Raw genomic sequence first — 14,723 nt, 5'->3', positions numbered from 1 at the left:
CACAGTGCACAGGGTGGCAACTGCACAGAGCTGGAAAGAAAGCAAGGAGCTGAGACTGGTGCAGAAGAAGATGGAGCATCACCACAGAATGTCTGAAGAAATAATTTTTTTTCTTTTTTACCTCCCTGATTGGGGGACACCCACAACTGGGCATAAGGAAATGGCACAGGTAGCCCCGTGCCCTGTTCTCCTCTGCACGGGTTGTTAGGCCTGTGGTACAGCACTGGACAAGCCCCGCTCCCGGCAGCACAGCATGGAGCTCTGGTGTTTCCAGTGTCATTCAGCAGGATACAAATAGGATATGCACTCAGAAAGACAAATCTGGAGGGCTCCAGGGATGACTGGACGTGATGGATTGTGCTTCATGGGTGTGATCAGCTATTGAGCAAGACCTTCAGCACGGGCAGTCACTTCCAGCCCTTTGGATATCTCTCCAGGGAAAGAACCTCCTTGGGCTGCAAGTTCAGGCAGAAGCTGGTCAGAGGAACAATGCTGAGTCTTCATCATCCATAATCTCAGCTGGCTTCAAGCATGACAATAAGGGGATGAAGAGCAGAAAGGGTTTTGCAATTCCCACCATTTCTCTCCCCGCTCTCCTCGCAACGGGGACAGAGACTAAAGTTCCTGAGGCAGTTCCAAGCATTGGGTCAGTGACCCAGCCAGGTCATCACAGCACCACATGCTGAGGTACATTGTGCTGAGATTTCCCATGGGCTCCCAGCTGCTTTCCCACTGCCAGGTGACCTTCCTGAGGGCTGGTGTCTGGGTCCTGTACTTCCAGCTCTGCAGCAGAGGTGTCAGAATCCTTTCTGGGAAATGGAACACAGCCACGTGCTGGATGCAGAGAGGCACTGAGAGTCTCTCCCTGATCCCTTGACATCTTTCACCCTACTTCTCACAAGCTGCTTGGATTTTGTGTCAAGAGGGTGATTCTGCAAATTACATCGGTTCTTGTCTCCTCTTGGTTGGCATGGCAACCTGGGAGGATGGATGGCACAGCCTTGCTGTAGCTCTCAGCGATTCAGACACAGCCTGGCTTCTCCGTGCCTGTGCTCCCACTGATCGAGGCAGACAGTGCCACAGTCCCAACCAGAGCAGCTGGTGACAAACGTGGGTCCAGCTCTCAGGATGCCCCTGGGCTCTGATTCCCACTGGTGGAAGGGCTGAGCTTGGCCCAGGTGAGGCAGGAGCAAACTCAAGTGCAGGACATGGGTGCCCAGGCCAGTAGCACTCCAAACCCACTTTGCCAGCATGGCCACATCCCAGCTCTTCGACCTCCTAGTACTGGGAAGGGATCCACTATTCCTGCTGTCTCAATAAATGAATTTAAGCATTTTCCAGCTCAGCAACCAGAGCCTTTGCTGGGCTTGCATTTGTGTCTGATTAATGAGACAGTTGGTCATTTACACATCTCTTGAGGTCTCTTGTCTTTCCTGAGTAATTTTGAAGTTATGGCTGTTTACACAAAAGAGAATCACATCACCTTGCCAAGAGCACAGCTGGAGTGATCCATGTGGAAATAGATCCTCAAGGACCTGAGGCAATGGCACTGCCATGGAGTTTCATTGAGTGCTCATCATTTCCTGGAAAACGGCTTCTGCAGGTTGAAAGTTGCCCACCTAAATCTTGGGGAGACTGGGGCCATGCGTCCCCCAAGGATCTGAAGTGCTTGTGACTGTTTGACTTCACCTTCCTTAGGAGAGACACCAGCAAGGCAAAGGGACTGGCACTGGCCATCATGACAGCCCTGTATTGTAGATTCCTCCCAGCTAGGGAGATGGGAGGAGTGGTTTCCAGGAGTGGGCTGGCTGTCAGACCATTTGTGATAAATCTGTTTGCAAAATTATTATGTTAAAAGGTTTTAATTATTAGGGACATGTTAGGAAGACAGCTGGGATTTGCCTTCTGTTGTTCCCATCAGGCTGATCAGTCCTTGGTTTTCTCACATCCCAGCATAAATCTGGAATAATCCTCCAGGTCAGAGGAATCAGGCTGCTGTCACGGCAAAACCCAGCCTGGGAAGAGTGCGCTGACATGGATGATTTGGGGGATGTTTTTACAAACCAGGACTTGTTCCTGAGTCTCAGACCTGGGATTAGTGCTGGCTCTGAGTCTTGAAGATCCCTCTGTGTGTGACCTTGGAGCTGCTCTGCCTTTGAGGAGCAAATGCTGCACCAGCATCGCTGGTGGCACCTCACTCCAGCTGGGTTTCCAGGAGGAACTTGGAGCCAGTTCAGATCCCCAGTTCTGGCAGTCCAGAGCTGCTGTCCCACCTTGCTGCCATCGATCCAGGCCTTTCCCAGGGTAGCAGTGGGTGATCCTGAGCCAGTGATGACCTGAGGCATCCTCACTGTACTTGGGCAGCTCCCTCTGCCACTGGAATGTGGGGAGCCTGGTGCCAGGCTGAGCCCAGAGCACAGGGTGTGATAACACTGGGTCCAGTGCCACAGCATTCCTGTGCAAGGAGGTGGGTGGGAGGTGCCCTGCAGGTAATTTGCCACAAGATTCTACTTGACTGGAGTCTACTCTACTGGAGTGCCCCACTCAACACCCCTGTTATTCCCCAACAGCCCCCAGGAAAGTGGCTGAGCAAAGGCTGGGCAGGGCACAAAACTTTCCTCTTGCTTTCCCTGCTTGGGTGCACCAAACTCTGCCAGCAATGTGGGTTTGACACCTCCCTGCTCTCTAGCCGAGCTCTCACATGGCCCTCTGAAAAATAATTCCAATTTAATAAGTTCAGTTAGCTGACAATAAATCAAAACCAATTTTTCATAGGTTCCTTTTTCATTATGAAGACATTCTGATTTGTCTTTTCATTTCTCAAAATTGTCTTTCTGTGGTCATTTTCCTTCTCTCCCCTCTCCTCTCCTGCTGCTGATACAATCACCTTTCCTTACCTGGGCTGTCTGGGGGAGCAAAACCCTCAGAAACTCCTTAACCCCTGCAGCTTCCCATGCCTCACCGCTGGGTTTGTGCCCAGCTGGCTCCTGCAGAGCCTCTCCCGAGGTTGTTTGGAGCTCTAGGGGCGGCTGTGGCTGGGCAGCCCCGGCTCGGCACCGTGGCCAGCAGGGGAGCAGTGTGCTGTGTCCCCCCAGGGCAGCAGAGACCGTGTGCTCGCCCGGGCAGGGGGCAATCCAATCCATCTCACTGCTTATCGCTGCACTGCTCAGGCCTGATTTACTGTTATTGGCACTCAGAAACCTTTGCCATTTATATTCGGTGCCAAGCCTCAATTTACAGTATACTTTCTGCTTCAGCTCACACCAGCCTCTATCTCCACCTTCCACATTAATGCAGGATATGTGTGGAATTCATCTTGGAATTTATTTAAAAACCATCAGCCATCCTGGCTTTAATACATTCCCTCATCAAGGCAGCGCAAAGCTCGATTTAAATGAAAATCAGGGAATTGCGGATTGTCACCCAAGCCAGCACCCCATGTGGTCCTGCTGTACTGGCAGTGTCCCCTTTGGCACAACTACAGCCAGGCCCACAGCGAGCCACAGCCACTGGCTGGGATAAAAGTAACATGCCTGGGAAAGTAAAGTCTGTAACAAGAGCTGGCCCAAGTTTCATCGGGACTTCAGGAAGAGTCTCTGCTGTCACAGCCAGCAAAGCCAGCACCTCCTGGTGCCAGGGCCCTGCACAGCTCCTGCCCTGGAGCTGGGAAGATGCTGCCCTGCCTTTGGCCTCAATCCAGTAGCAGCAATCGGTGGTGGCTGCCGCTTTCCTTGAAAGAGTGTGGAAAATGGGTTTAGAGCTGAAAAAGGAATTAAAATACTGAAGCAATAGGCCAGCAGTGAGTAGCACATAATCCCTCCAGAATAAGCAGAGCTAAAGAGCTGAAAGCAAAAAAAGAGCATAAATAGAAAATCTGCAATTGTTGTGCAGCTTTGCTTGCTGAGAGCTACTCCAGCACCTGCACAGAGACCCTGGCTGGAGGCCAGATCCTGCACCCAGAGCCCTGGGCATGGGGACCAGGGGCTCTGCCCATGCCTGTCAGGGATACTCTGGGTGATGAGGAGCCCTGAGTGGCCTCAGAAGATGTCACAGGGGAGTTGTGTGTGCAGAGAAATTATCCACGTGGCCAGGAGAGCACAGGACAGAAGGGAGTCCTGCAGAGGCTCCAGGAGAGCCCTCAAGCCCAGGCAGAGGCAGGGCTGAGCAGGGGGACAGCAGGCTGGGTGGCCGAGTGGCTCTTACCCCAGCTGAGAGATGGACAGATCTATCAGTCTTCCTGCAGATGGACAAACAGGCTGGATGGTGTGCTGTGTGGCCAGGGCTGGAGCCAGCAGTAGCTGTGAGTGCTGTGGCACTGTGACATCCACTGCTCCAGTGGGGGGCCTGGCCATGAGACCCTCGAGTGCTTGGGCCAGTGAATGCTGAGCTTCAGGCCTGAGCCAGCTCAGGGAGGGGCTCTGGCTGGAAACTCCACTTGTTGGGCATATGAAAGTTCCAGAAGGCAGCTCCAGACACTGCCCACCTGCCAGGGAAGGGCTGGGGCCACGTGTGCTCACTGCTGCAGAGAGGGGGCTTGTGCACAAAGTCAGGAACGGATGACAGATACTGCAGAAAAACCTTGTTTCCCACATTTGGCATCAATTTATATTCTTTTGGAGAGCCAACTATTGCTCCTTTGAGGAAGGGACAAAAGAAATATCACTGACAAGTTTTTCAGCTTCATTACAATATTCTGTAAAACAAAAGTGCCAGTGTATCAGAAAATACAGATGTTGCAGCTGTCATTTGGGATAACCTGATTATCCTTTTATTTCTAGCTTTGTTCAAAATAAATTAGCTGTGGTAGTCTGTTCAGAGAGATAATGAGGGTCAGGCTAAACCCTGGAATGTAGGAAGCATTCCCCAGGTCAGAGTCACACCAGCAGAGCCAGCCTTGTGCCCGAGCCTGCTCCTCACACTGTGCCCAGGCCCTCCTGCTCCCTCCTGGAGCCCCTGGGAATGCCGGTGCAATGCCGGTGGGAGGTGAAGGCGGTGCAGTCTGGTGCTGCCAGGAGCGTGCTCCTTCTCCTGCTGGCAGACGGGAATCCTGTGTGCGGACAGCGGAGCGGGCAGGGCACACCCCACAGGCTTTGGGGGACACTCCCTGGGCAGCCCTGCGCTGCCGGAGGTCTCCGAGGGAAGGTTTTCCCAGCATTTTGGGGCTGGCCGGGAGCGAGACGTGGGTGCTGTGCTGCGGGTGCTGCCCCGCGGATGAGCCGGGTCCGGCCAGGGCTCCGCCTGCACCTCACCCCGGCTGGACACCGAGACCGAGAACTGCTTCACTTTTGGGCTCTGAGCTCAGTCTAACAGCGGGATCCAGCACAGTCTGTGTGCAGATTCAATGCGCCCATCCCCGTTATTAACTCCACTCACTTTTTAACAATAAAAAAGTGAGGACATTTTCTTTGCAAGTCTAATGTTATTTTGGCAGCTGTTGAACATGTCAATCTTTGCAGAAGCTAATTCTTTTGAATCGGGCCATAGTCAAATCTCTTTTTTCTAACTGTAGATATTTAAAGCCCAGATGATTAGATAATCCCGAATACAAATTAATAAAGCCCGAGAAAAAGGAAAAGGGAAAAGGAGCCGCTTTACTGAGGTCCCATCCCATATGTTCTGACAAAAATAATGCAAATAAAGGCAGGTGTAGGTGTGCGGCAGGACTGGAGTGTGACTTTGCAGACTCGGTTTATATTCTTGGTTTGCCGATGCTCTGCGCGGTGTTTTCCTGTTTTCGGAGGGGTCCCCTCGCCCCCAAAGCGCTCCCGGGCTGCAGCACTTGCTCCAGGCTGGCCCCAGTTCCAGCTGCGAGCGGCTGCAGGAGCCGCTGTCCGTAGTCATCCTCTGTCAGTGTCTGAGCCCCAGCGCTGGTTATCGATGGGCCGGCGGCTGCCGGGGCTGCCAGAGCTCCTGCCCGGCCGGTAGGGACCGGCTACGGCCACCCTGCAATTACAACTTTGCCGTCTTACTAATGAGGAGTACATTGAGTCCCAGGGAATGTGGCCGAGGGGCCGGGAGAGCAGAGCGGGGGCTGTGCCTCCAGCACAGCACACACAGGTTTGGGCTCAGCCCCGCAGCCCCTGGGGGATGCCGAGCTGGCCCTGGACCTGCCCTCTCTCCTGTGGGGCTCTGCAGGGAGGCTCCCAGCCAGGAAAGGGGAAGCACTGGCTCTGGACCAGCGTGTGAAAGGAGCCCGAGTGTCCCGGGTGTATTGGCACCGTGGGAATTAGAGGGGCAGGAGCAGCGTCCCAGCACGGCAGAGAAGGTGCTGAGCAGGGCTGGGGCTGGACACTCCTCATCCAGCAGGGCTGGCTGCCCACACGCTCATAAATATTCTCGATGCAGGCAAGACTGGCTGGGTTTTGATGGTGGTTTTGCTAGAGAGCTTTTGCAGGGATCTTTATCATTCAGTGTCTGTGTAAAACACTTTCCAGAGTCTAAATTCTGCTATAGAAAAACTATATATCAAATGCCCCCCTCTGCTGATACACCGGGCAGGAGTTGCCAGCCCGTGCTGACAGCCAGCTCCAGGCAATATGATAGATATGTGGCTAATAATCAATCGATACTTTTGTTTAGGCCTCTGTCTATCAGTCTGGCATTGTGTGAACTAATTAGATGATAAAATGTGATGAATGTGTATTAAAGTCAGCTTCCTCCTGTTAGCACTCCAGGGACCCTTTCCATTTTCTAGCTGACCTTTTAGATCTCAGCTTTATTGTACGTGAACGCAATTAAATCAATTTGTCAGATATTTGCATTGCTCCTGCTAGTTCAGAATTCAATTAGTCAGTGTCACTTTACCGTCCTTGTCAGCCTCTGCACCAGCTTTGGGGAAAGAACCAAAACCCCACCCTAAAAAGCCTGTTCAAACCAAACCAAATCATACCAAAACTCAGCTCCTCTCTCTGTGGCTCCTTCCTCCATGGCTCACACTATTTTCTGCTGCATCCCAGCTGGTGCATGGAGCTGTGACACCCAAGGTTACCCTGCCAGGGTGGAGGGGGACCTGGCTGGAGCAGGCAGACCACTTGGGGCTACTGGGGCAATTAGCAGGCGCCCCTTGCTACCACTGCTCTGTGCAGAGTGAAATCTTGTCTGGCAAAATTATTCCCAGAAGCAGAATGAACCTGCAGCAGCCATCGCCACGCTACAAGGGTTTTAACAATATTCAAATGAGAGCCAACCTTGGCAATTATTTTTCTTCCTGCTGCTCTGAAGTGATGGCTCCTTTATCCATATTTTATCAGCCAGCAAGGAGCTCTGATAGTTAAGATTCTGCTGGTTGCTTAGATCCATGAGAGCACATCCTGCAAGTCTGTTTGAAATTAACACACAGGAGTGGGGCTGTGAGCCAGGGCTTGGTCTTTGCCCTCCCTGCTGGAATGTGGAGCTACTCCTAGTGGTAGAGGTGGCAGGGGTGGGAGTTGCACCAATGGCCCCCAAGCAGCACCCCTCACACCAGGCTCCTTGGCACTGTCTCCAGCCCCTTCCCCAGCGCTGCTTCCACCCTCACCCACAGCTGGTGCTTGGCAAGGCAGCCACATCCATCCTCCATCTCCTTGGAGCCAGAAACTCCCATGGAGGACTGCCAGCTCCGGGCACTGCCAGGGCACTGTGTAATGCTCCTGCTCTTCTGAGCTGGGCTCAGCCTCATCAGTCCCCAAGGTCTGGCCCAGACCTCCTGCTGCAGTACAGGAGCCACCCTGTTCAAAGCCACCCTGGGTGAGCTTTGAGCCAAGCGTCTCTGGAAAACGCTTGGAAAGGGCTCTGCAGATATTTCCAGTGAGAAGCTATTGCTGGGGCCTCACAAAGCGGAGAAATGCCACTAGGAAGAGCCCCAATGAGGGGCTGGAGCAGGGGATGGGAGCTGTGCCCTCCTGCTTTGAGCAACACCCAGGAGAGGGGAGATGAGGCTCAAGGGGATGTAATGTTTTGATGAGAGGAGCTTTGCTTGCACAAGCTCACCTGCCTTCCCTGAGTTCTGGCTGGGATATGAATATCTGCACCATGCCAGGTATAATTAACAGATGGAACTGGCTAATTATGTCCTTTGCATGTGCACAGAAGACGCAACTGTTAATTGCTGTTTGCACATTTATTATTCTGAGCACCAAGGCCGCTGGCATTTACGGTGACATGTGCCCTGTTCAAAAACAAACACACCATGCTCCTGTCTGTGCTCTGCTAGGATTGAGGGCCTAATAAACCTCAGCTGCTTTGCTTCCCTGTGCTTTGTCAGGGTGCTTGGAGGGAGGGTGCCAGTGGCAGCCCCCAGACCCCAAAGATGGAGCCGGGGCCTGGCTGCACAGTGGGGGCAGCACTCCAGGCTGTGCAGGGAATAGGTTCACAGGGAACCAGCCATGGCCCCCCTGCCAGCACCACAGGGCTGTGAGTGCTCCACAATGAGCTCCAGAGGCCCTGGAACTTCACATCGTTCTTCTGTGGATGGCTCAGGGGCCAACACCAAAACCCTGGATGTTTATGGGACTATCCTCAGGTGCCACTCAGTGTCTGCCAGCTGGAAGAGCTCAGACCAACTGCAGGTCACAAGTTGTTTCCAAAATCCCCACCATGAGTTGGAGCACCCACCATGCTGAAGCCTTTTCACTTCTGAGCAGGTCCCAGCCCCCACATCATCCCCAGCTCGGCTCTGAAATCAGCAGCAGGAGCAAAACTCCTCATCAGGGCCAGACTCCTCTGGACACACTCTCAGCAAGGGCTGGTCTGCCCACTGAGAAGTGACCCCATGTGCTGGTGGACTGCAGGGCAACAGGGACTGAGGGGGTACATCAGCATAGCTCTGGTCCTAGCTGGGCACAGGATGAGCCCTGTTAGAGCACAACCCACAGTGAAGCAAAGTATGGGCCAGAAAATCACCCCACCTCTCTCTGCCTCTCTAAAATATAACAACAAAAATAACAACTATGCTTTCAAAAGTAATGGTTAAGTCTCGAGTCTTTGAATAAGTGTTTGAGATCAGCACTTGGAGCTCAGCAGCTTGTTATATAAAACATTGGAGAGGAATAGCAGAGGAATTTCTATCTTTTCCATGAAAGAGTTGAGATGTATTTCAATGAGCACACTTTCACCGAGGGGTCTGAGCTAGCAATCTCCAGGTGAATGTGTTCCTTTATGATTACAGAAAGCTTTCTCGGTCATTCCCAGAGAAGCAGGACATGCGGCATAAACCTCTGCTCCTCGACTTGCCAGAGGTGAGAGACCAACCCCAAAGCAGCACAAAGAGGCTTGGAAACCACAGGAGAAAGGAGGGAGTCCGAGCCCACAGCCCTGGGGTGAGTAGGTCTGGAGTGCAGGGCTGCCCTGGGAAGGCAGTGGCTGCATTCCCACGGAGCTGCAGGTCGTTGCCATCCACGTGTCCCCTCCTCCAATGGCATGAGCTGTGCTGCTGACATCCGAATGCTTGTGCTGAGCACCCAAATACCTGGGCAGGTCAAGGGATGAGCTGCTCAAATGAGACACAGTTGCTTCTTGTGGATACCTGGTGAGCACATTCTGTGCTGAGCACTGATGGGTGCTGCTGTTTGGGAGCGTCAAGCACCACGCACTTCAGAAAATGTCCTGCATGAAGCATGGGCACCCCTAGTATCAAAAGCAATCTCTTCAACCTGACCCCAGCAGCAAAATTATGGATTGGAATTTCAAAATCTTGGAAATGTAGAAGTCAAGTTTCTAATGCTGATGTTAACTCAAGCCCAATTGAATTTAACTTGTCCATTTTACATAATATGTCTTGATGCACACTTTGTCATGGAACTCAAAATAGGAAGTATTTACTTGTTCAGAAGATGATGAATTTGTGTTCCTGTTACAAATACATATTTTACACGCCTTTGACTGATGACTTTCAGAGCCCAGTGTAGTGTTGTGATGCGGGTTTATATTCTCAGAGCACAGAAGGGGAGGGCAACATGGGCAAGAAGGGAATAAAACCCACAAATGAGCTTGGCATTAAAAAATACAGAGCTGGTATTCCTGCCTGTGTGGGGCATGGGCATGTCCCTGTGTGTGGGTTGGCCGCTCAGCGAGCCCCTGGTCCAGGGCATGGAACCTGCTGGGGCTGGTTGGATCCCAGTGCAGTGGTTTTAGGGGGACTGGAGGGAGATTCCTGGCTTGGGGCTCATCAGACCCAAAGTTGGGCTCCTACAGAAAGGGAGAGACTGTGGAGCAGTGACCAAGGAGTGCCAGGGGCCATAACCTGCAATATTCAGGCAGGAAATGCTTAGGCTCTTTTCAAGGAATTTAATTAAAATATCACGGTAGCAGCAAATGCTGTAGCAGTTTCTTTGCTTGCCACTTTTTTTTTTTTTTTCCAAATTTATTTTCTTCATTTAAACACTCCAAAGTTGGTCCTGGGTACTTATAAGCTGCTCCAGTAACAACCTAGTGATTTGGATAAAATAATCATAGACCAAAGTGGGGTTTTCTGCCCACAGAAGGCCCCAGCGGCACAAGGGTCTGTGAGGAGGATTTGGAAGTTGGATGGGAGGTGGCAAAAGGAGAATAAGGTGAACTCCTGCATGGAGATGCCCTCCCTCCCTCCAAGACCCGGCACTGCTCTCCATCCCAGGGGGTGAGGAGAGCTGCCCGTGGGCTCCAGCAGCACCTCCAGGAACAGTGCAGGGACTGTCCACAGGTTTCATCTCCTGCCTGTCCCAGCTGTGCACAGAGAGCTATTCATTTTTCCTGCTGGTCCCCCTGTGATAAATGTTTTCCAGAGATCAGTTCTAAATGTCCTTTTGCAGAGCCTGCTCCCATCCGTCCCTCCTGCACCACTGGGCAGAGCTCTTCGTTGTGCCAGAAGAATTACAATTCTGCACCACAGAAGGAGGAAACAGAGCTATTAATTTCCTAGCAAGTCTGCAGGGCACTTCCAGGACAGATGCTGCCTTTAGTGAATGCTGCTCATTTCTGGATGGAAGAGGAGTGTTTGCACCAGTCAGGTCCCCAGCCCCACCCCACACCCATGAAGGACCTCATGAGGGGCCACACACAGTTTGCCCAGGCAGGCGAGGGGACAAGAGCTGAGTCCCAGGAGAGACCCTCCCCTGACCAAGGGGCTGGAGCAGGGATGGGTTACACACCAGGCAGAGGAAAGGGAGAAAGCAGGGTGGGTAGAATTGTCTGAACACCCCAATTCTTATAACTGAAGCAAGTGCAAATTGTTTGAAATGCCAAAATCTTGACAGGATAATGAGTTAAACCCAAGTGTGAATTCAATGATGTCTTGGGGTGCCACTCAGCAGGAGCTACCACAGCACATGCCTGGGGCATCAGAAGAGCAGAGGCAGCTGACCCCCAGCCCAGGAGCTTTCCGCTGCCCTCATGGGGCTGTCCCCATCCCAGCAGGCTGCTGCTGCAGGGGTTGGCATGAGGCTGGTCCCCTCATGCTGTGGACAGGGCAAGGCAGAGCTGCAGCCAGGTGTGGTGGGCAGGGTCCCCTGAACTCACTGAGCCCCTTGCCCTCTCTCATGGGCCCTTGACTGGCCCTTGCTGGGAAGGAGGTGGCCATGGGCTGCTGGAGCCCAGCTTGTACCTGTACCCTGTGCCCATAGCTGCCAGCTGAGGAGGCATTTCCTTCTCTGGCTGCTGCTGTGGCAGCTGGGCTGGCTGCTCCCACAGCTCCTGCCCTCTGGCCCTGTTGACAGTGATCCCAGTTCTGCATCCATCTCATTACTGCTGTGTGGTGGGAGCAGGGATGTGCAGGGCATCACTCCTGCCATCAGTCATGCTGGCAAGAAATATGTTCACAACTTTCCCTCCAGCACTGCCCCTTTAGCCCACACACTGGCAGCAGCTCTGTGATTGCCTTGGATGTCTGGAATGAGGAGAGCAGGGCACCATCAGGTGTGGGTTAGCTGCAGTAGGCACATGCATCTGCCTTGGGAGTCAGTGAGCACCACTGGCACCAGGCAGGGCCCACACAGGGATGCAGCAGTGAGCAGCTGCCACCAGGACAGGGCCAGACTGGGCTCTGCTGCTGCTCAGAGCCAGGAACCAAATGCCAGCGGCAGGGATGTGGCTCAGCACATTGAGGCTGCATTTTCAGGACAGGTCAGTGGGGTTAGCTCTGGGGTGCCCAGTAAGTACCCAGTGAGTCCCTGTCCCTTATCCGGTGGTCTCCTGTCCAAAACCTTTGCTCCCACACAACCACATGAAGCTGTCTGCCAAGCAAGTCAATACAAATCAATCAATGTTTGCGCCCTCTCAATAACTCTATTACACCCTCAAGGACAGATCTAAACCACCCAAATGGGCCCGAAGCAGCTGCTGTGCTGCCAGCAGAGCAAGCACGCCAGAGACTGTAAATCACGCAACATTAATATTGTCAGTGACAATGAAAATCTCTGTGTTGCCACGTCTGCCCGCCAGCGGCGGCCTTCAGATGTGCCTCATAAGCACCCACGCTCCTGCATCCACAAGGGAGGGTGGGTGAGGGACACGGGGCTCACGGTGCCTCTGCAGGCAGCCAGATCTGGGCGGGATGTCAGGGCTGTGCAGGGTACACGTGGGCAGGTTCAGGGAGCTCACCCAGCAGTGCCCACCCCGTGCTGTCACAGACCTGGAGGATGAGCAGGGACCCCCGGAATTATGCAAAGAAAACCTTCTCTGGCAAACCTGGAAAGGCAGAAGCCTTTATTCCCACCGCACGTCCTCCAGCCTCAGCTGTGGGCTCAGCACTGGCCATAACACAGAGAGGGTTTTGCTCAGCCAAAATTCAGAGCAGGGAAATGCATCCTCAAGACGTCCAGAATCTCTGCAGAGCAGCAGAGGCAGGAGGAGGAGAGGGCACAATGGCTGCAGAGAACTGACAGGGACCTGCATTCCTGGCTCCACTGAGAACAGGGCTGATGGCCACAGTGCTGAGGCATTGCCAGCTGGAGATGGAGCAGAGAGTGCAGGAGAGGCCCCAGAGCAGCAGAGCTTTCCCTCAGATGTTATGCAAAGTGTCGAGCTGGGAGATTGATGGGACATGCAGGGACCTGCTGATGGAGGTGGCTGAGCCTGGGTTTGGAGGATGCAGAGGGAGATAAAGCACTTCAGAGCATGGTAGAGAGGAGGAGCTGACCATTAGGGGGGCTGCCTGGCCTGCCCACCGGCAACAGGGAGCTGCCCGAGCCCACCGTGCCAGCACTGCTGCCTCTGAGTGCTCCTGTGAGCTGGAGCAAACACGGCCTCCCGTGGCCACACCAGCCTCCTGCTGCCAGGATTCAGACCAGGACAGCATCGCTTTTGGCATTCTTTAGATGCACAAGACACTGTTAGAGCTGGAGCTTCCGACTCAGCCCAGCAGGACAGAAAGGTCAGAAGACATTCTGTCGCCCGTAAATAAATAATAATAAATTATCATGTTTGAGCACACTCAGGAATGCCTCTGCGTGCAGAAACATCAGACTGGATTAGTGCAGAGCAGTGTCATGGGGACAGGAGGGTGCTGCCACTGCTGCCTCTCTGCCAGCAGCGAAGGGCACGTCCTGCCACTCTGCAGCTCTGTTGCAGCTGAGGTGTCACTGTCACCTGATGGGCAGCCCCATACAGCCCCTCTCCTCCCTAACGTGTCCAAGACAGACCCCACCCCAGTTCAGGAGCATCCCAGCCCGAGGGAGCAGAGCTCGGCCTTGAGGAGCAGAGATGACTGCAGCAAGACCTGCTCACAGGGACAAGGCTGAAGGCAGTGCTCCCAAAAGGCTCCAGCTGCATCTCCCAGGAGGTGAGCCCTCCACTCCTGCAAGTTTCAGAGCAAACTAGAGCTCATTCTCCCTACCAGCTCACAGCTCCTCAGCCCCGGCAGCTGCTCCATCCATCGAGTGCCTGCTTGAGGTCTGTACGAGCATTCATATGGAAAAGATCTACTCCTTTGAGTCATTTTTCATTAGTTGCAATACTACTGAGCAAAGCAGGGCTGGTTTTGTAAATTAAAATGGGTTGCAGTTCAATACAGAATACTTCATTTGCAGCCAAGTTAAATAAGAGAATCGACATAAATATAATGCAATTACTTTTGCTACTTTCATAATGCCTTTATGAGGCAGATAACCATCCCCATGAATACATTATCCCTCAGTATCTCTGCATCATTTCTGGACTTAACTCTTTTGAGTAGTATCAGAAGAATGGATACATTTAATTAAGTATCTTATTTTAGAAGTCAATTTTACAATGATCAGGAAGCAGTATCTTTAATTTTCAGTCATGGAAGAGGCTTTCTTTCTGCCTCCAGACTGCTGTAATTTTAAGAATGCAGACTTAAACAGAGCTGCTACATGTGTGTGTCTTGCAGGAGAAGCTGTATAGCCTGGGTGTTCCTCTGTCACCAGGCAGGGGAGGGCTCCTGGGGTCCCCACTGTGCTGCCTGAGCAGGCTGCAGCCCTGGGTGGGCAGAGGCTGCTCTGCCCAGTCTGTGAGGTGACCCCATCCAAAGGCCTGCAATGGAGCATCGTGTCCCTGTGGGTGGGGACACTGGGCTGAAACCAGGCTGCCGTGCCCAGAGCCACAGCAGCAGAGGCCTTTGCTGAGCTGGCGTAACATCCTCCCTTGTCGGGGTGCTCAAAGCTCAGCAGCGAGTTCTGACCAATTGAGGGGGCTGGGATGCACAAGGGCAGCACAGCAGCTGACATTCTGCTTTGATGATGCATTACACTTAGCACATGTTTTTACATCTCTGCCACCTTTACAATTAATTTTGAATGCTCCAGCATGAC

The 14,723-nt window shown here is 53.0% G+C and overlaps 1 long non-coding RNA gene across 1 annotated transcript in view; it reads left to right on the top strand.

Moving 5' to 3' along the window:
- Nucleotides 1-14,351, top strand: part of LOC136368044 (uncharacterized) — a 229,319-nt gene extending 214,968 nt beyond the window's left edge. Inside the window, exon 3 of the long non-coding RNA XR_010744766.1 lies at nucleotides 14,340-14,351. This is a non-coding gene — a long non-coding RNA (uncharacterized lncRNA). The remainder of the gene's footprint in view (nucleotides 1-14,339) is intronic.
- The last annotated feature ends 372 nt before the right edge of the window (nucleotides 14,352-14,723 follow it).

Source organism: Sylvia atricapilla, chromosome 15, assembly GCF_009819655.1.
Source record: "Sylvia atricapilla isolate bSylAtr1 chromosome 15, bSylAtr1.pri, whole genome shotgun sequence".
Lineage (NCBI taxonomy): Eukaryota > Metazoa > Chordata > Aves > Passeriformes > Sylviidae > Sylvia > Sylvia atricapilla.
The sequence above is the reverse complement of the archived record's forward strand: the minus strand, read 5'-3'. Positions and strand labels throughout refer to the sequence as shown.